Raw genomic sequence first — 12,380 nt, 5'->3', positions numbered from 1 at the left:
CAATGGCTGTCATATGACGTCCAAGTTGCTGTCATGTGACGTTTAAGAGGGTGTCATGTGGCGTCCAAGTGACTACAATATGGTGTTCATGTGGCTGTCATATGGCGTCCAAGTCGCTGTGATATGTCGTCCAAGTCGCTGTCAAATGGCGTACAAGTAACTACCATATAAGGTCCAAATAGCAAAATTAATTTTACTGCCATAAACATTCCCACTTAGAAGCCATTGGACCACCATCTTGTGACCATAAAATACTTGTGACGATCAAACAAGTGACTCATCGATCAATAAACCAGCCTCAGGCCGACATGACTCTGACTTGATCCCGGATCCGGTTCAAAACCAGAACCATGAAGGGTCCATTAGCTAATTTGTGTAAAAGTCCAAACTCATCCAGGAACTCATCTGACATCCCTAACATAAAGGAACATCAATACAGCTCATCAATTCCTTCAAAACATCAACAACAATTTCCTTAAAAAAATCATGCAAATTTACCCCGCGCTGTAATCCAAACTTTGTTTGAAACCTTTCAATCCCAGCTTCGATAATCATCCATTGTTATTCAATATCTTAAATCACATAAACCAAAAGAAATAAGAAGAAGATTAAAGTTCATGACTTGATTTTCTGAGGGAATAAAATACATAAAAGTTTTGCTTTTTTTTTATAATTCTTCTTCATAATAAATTCTCATTAAAACTTTGATGATTCTTTCCCGTTAAGGCTTTTGTTACAGCTCTTTCTGTATCTATTACTCGCTCTTATTAGGAACTTTGTTGGGAGCTTTTCAGTTCTTATTCTATTTGTAAAACGTTGATCTTGATCTTGACAGTTTAGGATTATATGTTTGGGAATGTGTTATTTTGTGTGTATTTTGAGGTTAGGGCTGATATGGAGTTAGAAGAGGTAAATGTGGTTTTGTGAATTTGGTTTGTAGAAGACTGTAAAAGGCGGTAAAACAGTAAGACAGTAACTCACCAATAATTAACATAAACTCACCAAAATTGAACAAAAACTCACCAAAATTGAACACAAACTCACCAAAATTAAACACAAACTCACCAAAAATGAAAAAAGTTTCACCAAAATTTGACGATAAACTCAACTCAAACGAACACAAATTCACCTAAAATAAACACAAAATACAAGAAAAAGAGCATACATGAACACAAACGTAACAAAAATGAACACAAACTCACCAAAAATGAACACAAACTCACCAATAATGAACAACACTCACTAAAATTGAACAAAAATTCTCGACAAACCTGCAATCTACCCAGAATTCACTTTATTTTACAATTTACCGCTCAACCTTCAGAAATCTGCTACAAAATGTTCAAAAAACCTCCAATCAACATTTTGATCCATGCACAAAAGAGCCTGAACGAAATCAAATTAACTCCCTAAAAAGCAGCTCCTATACATTAATTAATCATCATCCTTATCATTAGCATCAACAGTGTTTCCAAGAACCTTAATGATGCTTTTCATATCAAAAAAGCTCGTCACATCATCATACATGCTGTATGCTTATGACTCTGATGATGTAAAATTTCTAGGAACATGTTATTATTAGTGACATGACTGTGGGGTGGAATAAGAAGAATGGCTGAATAATTTTCCAAGTCTGTCATTGTAGCTGCTTACGTAATTATTATTTTGGCTTCTAATTTTAAAGGAAAGGAACTTTTTTCAAGCTTCCTTTGTGGATTTTTCATTCAAGGATTTTTCACAGGAAGTATCAGTTCTTTTTTTGGGCCAACAGACTTTTTGTTAAGAAGTTGGCAGTGAAAATAAAAGAATTAAAAGGAAATGCGGCTTCGGGATTATTTTCATTCTTTTTCAATGAATTTTTTTCCTTACTTTTTTGGAGCTTCACAATTCGTGGATTTTTCTTGACCTTTCTTTAGGATTAATACAATGACATTGGGGTGGGATTAGAGGGTGACTGAATAATTTTGGATATAGGATTTATGATAAGCAGACAGCTGGATGTTAAGATGATTTGAAGGTTGTGTGAGAAAAATTTTGGTTTGATTAGTTTGATTTTGAATTTCGTATTTGAAAAGTTTTGTTCAATTTTGGTGAGTTCTGGTTCAACATTGGTGAGTGTGTATTCATATTTGGTGAGTTTGTCTTTATTTTTTGGTAAGTTTGGTTCAACTATGTATGACTTATGGTTAAAATTTTGACAATTTTGGTGAGTTTTATTCAATTTTGTACAGCTTGGTGAATTTTAGTTCATTTAAATGAATTTTGTTCAACAATGGTGAGTTTTGGTTCATTTATGGTGAGTTATTGTTCAACTTTGGTGAGTTTTTGCTAGCTTTTGGTATATTTTTGCTCATTTTTGTTAGTATTTGTTCAGTTTAGTTGAGTTTTGTTAAATTTCAGTCAATTTTATTCATTTTTGGTGAGTTTAGCTCATCTCATGTCCTTATAACTTTATGAAATTATCTTCAAAACCAAAAATAATTTCCAAAATCTCATTACTCATCCCCACAAAAACTCCTGTCATCACGAAAAATATTTCCATTATTAATTCATTACATTCAGATACAGTCACAGTCTCCCATACATGAACTGCGTGTATGAATAATAAATTTAACAAAAGTTTTCTCCTATTAAGGTAAGGCTTAACATATTACCATGAAAAATGGTTTATTTTAAAGCCTTTTTTTCCTGAATTACAGAAAGTTACATGCTGTGTGTGAAATGAAAAAAGGAAAAATTTTCAAGTTGAAAAAATAAATTTCACTTATTAAATTGAGTAGATTATTAACACATGTGCACGTTATGTAATTCATGCGAGTTGCTTTTGAAATCCTTAAAATGATTACTTGTGAAATTATAAGTGGATTTTTGTAATAACTCGCGAAGTTGTTCCTTGTTTTCTGGATGTGAAGCTCATTTGAGTGTTTTTGTCGATTATATTGAGGATTGAACTAGGCAAGCTAGTAATTTGATAGAATTGAGTATGTTTTTGAGGTCAGAGTCATTTGTGATGACTTGTTGCAGTCAACCAGTCATCTGGCTTGCTGCTCAGACACCTAGCAATCTAATTACTCATCTAGTCACTCAGCCAGTCAAAAAGCCTAAGTTTTAACAGCTAAACTCAACCAAACGCATGTCAATGCCCTCCATAGCCGCCCCACACCCCCTTTCCATCCACACCTTTCCATTTCCCCCTCAAAATTCCTCTTTTGTTCCTTTACAAACTAAAACTTCCATCCACATCTAGTCAAATGGTTAATTCCGCAACTCCTATTTCTCAAAATTTTCAATTTAATTATCAATAAATTAACACGAATCTGTGGTTTCAACCTTTACCCCCTCGACATCGTCATTAATGAAAGCTTATAGAAATCGAAAATTCATTGGCATTGGGTTTTTGGTTAGAGAAATTTTAGATCTTATAATTGTCGATAATTGTTCTCGGAAAATGATTTGGGGAGGTTTAAAGGAGGTGATTTTTCATCAGAATTAAACTTATTATCAAGTCAAATATTAAATTGAGAAGTTAATTTTGATTCAATCATTCATTATAATCGCATTAGGTTGATGATATCTTGGAATGGAATTATTGATCATATATCAGTTCTTCCGAGCGACACAGCGTGTTTGTTAGGGTTTTGTTACGTTGTTGTACATGTTGATGTATTAACGGTAAGATAAAAAGTTGTTCTGACGGCATCAAGACGGCTGATTTCGAATCCATTTTGACCATTTTAGTTTTGTAAAATTTTGTTCATTTTTGGTGAGTTTTTGTAAATTTTTGGTGAGTTTTTGAAATTTTTTTGAGAGTTTTTGTTATTTTTTGGTGAATTTGGTTCAATTTTGACGAGTTTTGACTAAATTTTGGGGAGTTATTGCTAATTTTTGGAAAGTTTTTTTTTTCAATTTTGGTGAATTTTGTTCAACTTTAGTGAGTTTGTGTACATTATTGAAGAATTTGTGGTTATTGCGCTTTAGCGGAGCTTCTAAAGCTTCATAGCAAACCCTTCTTCATTCATGTTGCTCGGGTCTAGATCTGTGCTGTATTTTTTCCCATTTTCTTAAAGTCCCTAAATAAATTCAATGAAAATTTAACTAAATTTCATGTAAAAACACGAAAAAACTTCATTTGAAGACTCTACTTTTATTTCCTCACATTGCTTCCGTTTTTTAGAATTTACAACAAAACAAAAAAAACTTTTGTAATGAATACAAGATAATTAATTAAATTTTTGAACGAAACAGGAGAGAAAAAAAGTTTTTCCTTCTTTCAATGCACTTCATTTGCTTAAACCTACACAGTTACATGTACGCATTTAATTATTTTTAATTTTATTTATTTTTTTTGTGCATCTTTTTGCAAACTTGTTAAATAGAGAGCAATGATGCATTTTGTTCGGTCGTTCGTTCAAAGAATTGGAGATTTTTGAGTTTTTTGCCTCAAAAAATCTGAAAAATTAAAGAATTTTGCTCAAAACTTATGATTTGACGTTAAATCCTCTCACCTGAATTCATCCCTCACTCTAGGACAGATTTGAATTATTAAATGCGCATCCAGATGCAGCCATGCAATTTTTGTTCACCCAGGCCAATGAACCCTGTTACAAAGTCACTAATGAGCGTCAAATAAGACAAAATAGGAATGTATTTCGTGTAGATAGGAATAAAAATTTACACTTTAATGTATTTTTCTCATCAACATACATGTGTGCATCGTTGCTCATTAATTAATGAGAAGTTGTAATATTTATTATACAAATTTACATTTGTGAGGGATTTAATTCTATGAATAGCTGATGTGCATAGCTGTATTTACTGGAGTGGTGGGGTTTAAATCGGTTTAAACTGGTTTTATGGGGGAATTTTTCTCAGAACTCCCAGGTATAAATCCATTAGGATAGCGTTGGCTTCTGTTTCCACTTAGCAAAGCCCTGAAAGCACTTACTTAAGTTGCTGGCCGTACAGATCAATTGTGATTCATTCCCTGCCATGGATATCGCCTAAAACTAGCCAACTGCTTATCAATTCGCGATTCCAAATTCAATATTACTCTAACAGCCAAAGAGTGTGCTTTCATGTTTCACTACGGTACCTAAAAACGATCTCTTTGCCTGCTAGGTACTGTTTCGATCGAATCTTCTTTTGTATTGCTCGGAATACCTTCCGGACATATTTCATCCTTTTCGATTCATAATCCAAAGAAATTCCACTTACAGCAAGACAAAAGCATCATCGTCGACAATAATCGTTATGCTCATTTACATCAGCAACATTACATGTCAAACTTTCCGACAAACTGAAAACAATCTAGCCTGTCATGTCGTTTCCCTCCTCCAAAAGAAACACTCGTAAAAAAAATGTTTAAAACAAAGAAAATTTGCTCAAAAAATTAGTTTATTCCTGTGAAAGTGCAATAACAATTTGCATTTTAACATGGCAGATGATGAAATCAATGTTATTAAGAAGGAACAGAAACAAAAAAAAAGAAGAACTGAACATTTTATGCACGAAACTCAAATGAGAAAGTTTCTACAGCTCATTTGTGAACAGAAATTTCTTTTCTTGTTATTGCAATTTTTTTTTTCATCCTTTTCAGCTCCTGAAAATGCATTGAAAATGGGCAGGAATGAAATGGGATGGAGGAGATGGAGAATTGAGTAAGGGGATGAAAAAAAAAGTTCATAATTAATAATTATGAGTTATGTTTTGTAATTAGTTGGCATTAGTGTAGCTAGCTGCTGTTATGTAAATTAAGTGCACTTTGTGACTTCATTAGCAGTTGCAGTTTGCTTTTTGAGTTGATTGAAAAAAAAGAAATCAGTGAAAGTTTTTTTATGGATTGAATTAGTTAATGGCCATGGATGTGATGATCATATTAAACTCTTTGTGCAATTAACGGATAGGGGAATACATGAAAATTATGTAAATTTTTAGATGTTCAGATCATTAATACTCAGAGCTTCTCTAGGGCGTTTCGCGGTTAATCATTGTCTAATGAGTGAAGGTGCGCCAGATCACATGACTCAGTGGGATCAGAACCACTCCTTTGATGACGCGATTGTCAGCTTACTGTCCTTAATGTACAAAAAGAAGCTGTGCTTTACGTATCCACTGCATATGATTTGAAAAAGGACAGGTGAGAATGTGCCTCTTGCCTAGTCTTGAACGCATAACCATTTGGTCGGTATTACAATAACTAGGAACAGAAAGACGAAACAATACCGCTTCCGATCTGCCCAAGGCATTGACACTCTTCATCCGTTTTCATCCGGCCTATAAAAATTATTCATCCAGATGAAATTTTTGTATGGAGATGAAAAATCCTTTCATCCGGATGAAACGTGTGTCAATGCCTTGGATCCACATCGACTCACCATGTGACATAAAATGACCATTATTGACTTAGAGAAGACCTGCCTTGTTAGAAGTGTGTGGTACTGACCCGGAAAGCACACGATGTAGAAATTGGCTGAAAATCTGGATTCAATGAAAATAAGCTTCAGTTTAGAGAAGTGTGCCGCCAAAAATTTATGAAAATAACATGAACCGTATGTCGTGGGTGGTTTTAGTCGAGGTTAACCACCAAGGTGTTCCGCGGAAAATAAAAGGTAGCCCACCTCTGGGCTGAAGTAAAGTAGACTTGGAGTTGAATTATCTAACAATTCCACGCCAGATTCTACGCCGAGTTGCTTTCGGGTAAGGAACTACACAGTCCTAAAGCTACATTCATAATTCTGTGTATTATCCAAGAATGTAAGTGAATTATTTTTGTTTAATTTCAGTTAAAACCTCAAAATAAATATTTTTCCAAAATATTCTCCGTACTTATCGTCTGCAATTGATTGCATTCATCATAGCAAAAAATGTAATTAATTTCTCAGAATTTCATGTATTTAATCTCAAATAAAAATTCATCATCAACATTTCTCTCTCTCAATTCTTCATTAAAATCCCCAAACATATTTCCATGTAAAAGGTTACAATCACTTTTCATACCTTCCACACACAAAAACCCGTACGTAATATTTTCCTTTTGAAGTTTATTCATGTAATTTTCACTGAAATTAATTAAATATTTATAAAGGATGCACAAAGTGATGCACAAAAATTTCTCTCTCAAAATTTCCAGCTCTGAGAGAGAAAAAAAGCTTCTCTCAAAAAGCTCTGCCTTCACATTCCATTGGAATTACTCAAAAGAGAATCTCATCATTCCATGAGCCATTTCCCTTCAATAACAAAAATATCCTGCATGCAGCATATAGTCTGTGAATAGCTCTCAAGTGTAATAGAGTGTTAATTTCTTTTTTGGTCGATCATTAAACTCCTCACGTAGAGGATATACCCCAATAAATAATAATAATAAGAATATTATATTAAAGTCGGTGCATTAAGCATCAATCAAGAATCTTGTGGACATAGCTAAAAGGCACATCAATAAAAGATAAAAAAAATATGGAAGTGCTTGATTGATGTGCTACACATTTTCAGCTTGTATTTGAATAAATGATTAATTAACGTTATCAATGAACTCGGAACTGAATTTTTAGCATTAAAAATCTCTCTCGTGTGTGTGTTGTGCTGTATGCTGGACTTTTTGTTCATGAATAATAGAATTAAATGCAGTTGTGAGGATATAAAAATATACAAAAAGTTTATCTATTTTTAGTGAAATAAATAAATATTAAAACTAGGAATTTTTATTATTTCGTGATTGATTGGACTGATTCGAATTGTTTACATAACAAATTAAATAAGTGAAAAAGTAAGTGAAGCACTAAGGTTGAACATTTAAAGCGCATTTTATTGGATAAAATTGGAAATTAATTTTTAAAAAAACATAAAATTTCATATTCAATTTTTAATGGAAATTTTGAACACTTTTTGGTGATAAAGAATGAATTTTTGTGAGCAGGTGTCCATGGTAGAGTTGGAAGTCATCTCAAAGTTTATATGCAATAAATTAAAATTTTGTTTAGTTTTTCATGCAAAGTATTCTTGGTCAACTTTGAGCTCTTAGTCATGGAAATCTATTTCTTCTTCAAAGTTCTACAGTATTTTAACTGTATTAGCCTCTTAAAATTCGAAATTTGTGTGAAAAAATCGACTTAAATTTACTCAACTCAGGAGTGTAGTCAGAAAGTCGGGAGTATTGTAAAATATGCAAAAATTTGGCAAATTGATTGGATTTTTAACTTCAGAACCTAAGAAAATTGATGAATTTTGATCAAAAAGGAGGCCGAACTTCTGAATATGTCGCTGGCTTAACTTCATTTGTAATTTGAATTAAACTTGAGGTCTAATTATTGTAGAGTCTAAAAATGACAAAGACCCTAACAGACAATGAGCATCCACATCTAAAAGAGTGTATTCATGAGTATACTTAAAAAATATAATTGAGCGTGTAGCGTTTGTTAGAGAAAATACAGAATAATATGTCCAAAATTCCAATTCATATTATTCGACTATACTTTTGTGTGACTAATTCTAATAAAATATTTATGGAAAAAGTCATCTGATTTCATAAAAATAAATTATTTTCGATTTTAAATATTATCCTTCTGGTATTTTGAAAGCATTTTAAAAATTTTATGAGCTGCAATATTTGTGATTTTTGTTCTGATTTTAGTTCAATAATAGAGTGGAACCTAGAATATTGAGCTATATGTAGGCGAATCTGCCTACATACTCCGGATTTAGTAACGTAGCCTAGATTGACAACAGACAGGATTTCTAAAAGACTTTCTGTTGTAAAGATGTTGGTTTGATTCCCACCAGAGGCGGTTTCCTCAATCTATTACAAAGTGTGCTTGTCGATTAGATGAGGACTCGCGCAATGCTGTTGTCATTTAGACAATACAAAATTAATGTATTTGGGAAAATTCTATATTCGTAAATTCCGTAGATAGAAGTTAGAGAGGGAGGTTTTTTTACAATTTTGTTAAGCATTGTTGTTCCACTCGGCAATTGCTCTCTGCATTAAAAAATTAAAATCCTAAAAATTCAAATTTCTTTTATTTAAAATCCCTTGTAAATTCTAAGAAACTCAAGAATATCCAGATTTTATTCCTAAATCCTGCTTTTAAAAGATTTTCATCATTCATGAAAGAAAATAGTTCTAAGAAATCAGCATCAAAAAAATCCAGCAAAAAGCATCCGTGATGCAGAATAAATATTATCTCCCTAAATATGAAATAAACTTCCAGGAAGATAAATCTCATCAAATAATATCCCTAATAGAGTCTGTTTTTCTAGGAAGTACTGATGAATTTTTGGTCTTTTGAACATTTTTTTCTTGATTATTCATAAAATATGTCAGATTTGGGAATTTTTTTGCTTAATAAAAGAGGAACAAATTCGCAAGAAAATGAAATCATAGAAAATAGGATTTGAGCCTTTCTGAGGAAATTTTTGTGTTGACGACTGTGATGAATAAGTGTTATTTAAGGAACTAAGAATAAATGATTTTTATTGAGATGAAAATTAATTACTGTCAACTTTTGTATGTGATTATGCTTATGGTAAGGTCGATTTGGATGGTATTTAGTTTGATTCCCGAGCAGCACAATGTAGCAAAAAGGCTGTAAAAATGGGTCGAAATCAGCCGTCATGGTATCGTCAAGGCAATTTCGCGTCTTATCGTCAATAAAGTGACGGACCGGTACCCAAGCAAACACGCTGTCCTTTTGAGACTCTAACTCGCTAATATACATACTAGAGCACTACATCGACGCCACACCAGGACATTGGTACGTCACTATACCTCACTACGTTGACAGTTAGATATGACGGATCCAATGATGGCTGATTTTGGTCTAATTTTTCAACAAAAAATTACATTTGCCGCATTTTACTGTTAAGGAAACATCCCGATTGACACATATTATCCATGGCAACCAAGTGGCTGCTATATGTCGTTCAAGTAGCAATTTTCATGCTCACAGCTACACAAATTGCCATTTGGCTGCTTTGTGGGGAGCCCAACTGGTTACCATGAAATACATGTGCCGGTTGTGACTATCAAAAATTGCATGAACTTTTATTAAAAAGATCTAAATTCGAATTCCACCAAAATACCCCCCATTTCTCACCAACCTATCGCTATCCAGCATAATGATTCCGAGTAACAAGCCAAAACTAATCCAATAACTTCAATCAAGTTTCAATTCCCAAAAAATAAAAGTTTATTCCATCGAATATCCATGAATATTTCCCAATCAACGCCCAATAAAATCCATCCAATGTATCAAAAAAACTTTCGATTAATTTTGTCAGCTCTACAGCATTTCCTAAAACATTAATCTGTATTCATGTTAGCTAGGATTACAAAAGCTGACAAATTCTACTGAATAAAAAAACTTTTTTTCTTGATTCCGCACAAAATAGCCAGCAAATATGAGCTTTACCATAAAGTCACAAATAATTCATAATCTCCACATAACATGCACGATGAGGTGCGTACAGTCGACGATATCTACACGCTATTGATTACATAATTCTTTAGTATTATGTTATGGTTTTTGATGAATTGCTTCGACTTCTTCATGCTTTATGTTTCATCTTATTGAATTTATGAAAAAAAAGGAAGAGAAAGAAAGAAAGAAAAGGCAAAAATCAAATCACACATACGCATTTTGGTCACGAAAGGATGTAAAAAGAAGAAATAAAAATGAGAAAAAAATCTTTTCCTTTTTACCTTTTTTCTTTTCTCTTTTTTTGATTTAATTTGTGTGTATCTTTTATGAAATCGCTTCCATGTCGAAACAGTTGTTCATAAATTATGTTTATTAAAAGTTCGGGGGGTCTTTAGATTGATGGACGACTTCATCACTGGAATGTGGAATTTTTGGACAAATATGTATTCAGTGTCAGTTTTTTGCAGTTGGAACCAAATGACACAGGAGTGTCTCTCACAACACTTCAAGTTCTTGACTAGCTCCCTAAGTCTAACGTTGCTCAGAGTGTCAATTTCATCTTGATCTCCGCTCCTTAAGTAACCGAAGCATCTAAATTTCAGAAAAATTACAAATTTTGGCAATGAAAATAATCGAACCTATGACTTTTAAGCTACTAAATATATCCACGACAGAAAATTGTTGGAGTCAATATGTGACGTTTGCCATTTGTACCTATAGGAACATACTAAAATGCGGAACTGATCAGTTGTGTACTTTTAGAGTCAAATCTCCTGGTATTAGTAACAGAAGCGTTTAGTACACAAGTCAACATTCAGATCAACTATAATTCATGTTGTATTCAGGCACCAAATATCATTGTAGCCCATTCAGTCTCACACTCAGTGAAGTGTCCATAACAGGCAAAGAACATGCCTTGATCATACAGAAATACCACTACGGTACCTAAAAGCGGTATTTTCGCCTGTTAGGGTGTCTGTCAAAAACCAATGCCATTCTCTTATCTGAATGTTCACCTTCATAAGCAATACATTGTGTCTATTTAGACCATAACCTGCAATAGCAACCTCAGAATTGAACACCATTCCCATTTTACATGAACTAACCCCATAAATAAATTTAGTTTCTTTTTGTGCTTCATTGCAATATGTTCATATTTTTTTGGTGATTCTGCTTCTGTTCTGCTTTTTTGATCCCTTCATATGGAACAACTTTTCTAATGGCTCATGCAATTAACGACAATTTTCACTCACTTTTTTATCGGTTCCTTCACCCTTGTTTTTTGTTGTGAGACCAACAAAAAAAGAATCTTTGGGCTCAAGTTTTAAAATAAGAAAAATTTTTTTGCTGTGCCTGCCTTGAGGAATACGAGGGTGGAACAAAATTATTTTGAGAAAATTGAGACATTTTTCTTCGTTTTTTTCTGTGAAAAGTTTTAAAGCTGATTAAATTAGCTTCAATTAAATGGAAAGTTTTTAAGAAGGAATTTCTACAGTCCTGAACGTCTGTCTACTTAATTAGTGTATTAATTCAGGATGAGGATGGATAATTGATAGTGAATTGAACAGATTTGGATGCTGATGAGCTTATGAAAGTTTTGAATTTTAAGCGATTCTTAAAATCTCTGCTTTCAAGTCCTACTTCCGGGTAATGCTTATGAAATTTCATGAGAACGCATTTCATTTTGAAATTTTCTTGAATTTCCCCAATTTTTCCAATGAATTCATTATTAATTCATGAAGGGAAAATGCTCTGTAAATTTAGGCTAACGACTGTGCCGTAAACTTCTTAAATGAACTGATGTTGCTTGCCGCTGGGATTTTTCATTTTGAATTATATTGTCAGTTGTTGACATTCGACATTTCTTTTTTTTTCGGGGAGTTTTGAGAATTATTAAAGATGGTTAGGTGGTGTCTTTAAGCTTGAACACATTGAGAGGTTCAGGTTGGAGGAAGTTAAGGATGAAGA

The 12,380-nt window shown here is 33.1% G+C and overlaps 1 protein-coding gene across 1 annotated transcript in view; it reads left to right on the top strand.

Moving 5' to 3' along the window:
* Positions 1–7,277: 7,277 nt before the first annotated feature.
* Positions 7,278–12,380, top strand: part of beat-Ib (beaten path Ib) — a 100,410-nt gene continuing 95,307 nt past the window's right edge. Inside the window, exon 1 of the mRNA XM_070636292.1 lies at positions 7,278–7,762. The gene's annotated coding sequence lies outside the window, so the exon portion shown is untranslated. The remainder of the gene's footprint in view (positions 7,763–12,380) is intronic.

The sequence above is a fragment of the Chironomus tepperi genome, unplaced genomic scaffold, assembly GCF_022539635.2.
Source record: "Chironomus tepperi strain 1889 unplaced genomic scaffold, CSIRO-AGI_Ctep_v1 contig_123, whole genome shotgun sequence".
Classification (NCBI taxonomy): Eukaryota; Metazoa; Arthropoda; class Insecta; order Diptera; family Chironomidae; genus Chironomus; species Chironomus tepperi.
The sequence above is the reverse complement of the archived record's forward strand: the minus strand, read 5'-3'. Positions and strand labels throughout refer to the sequence as shown.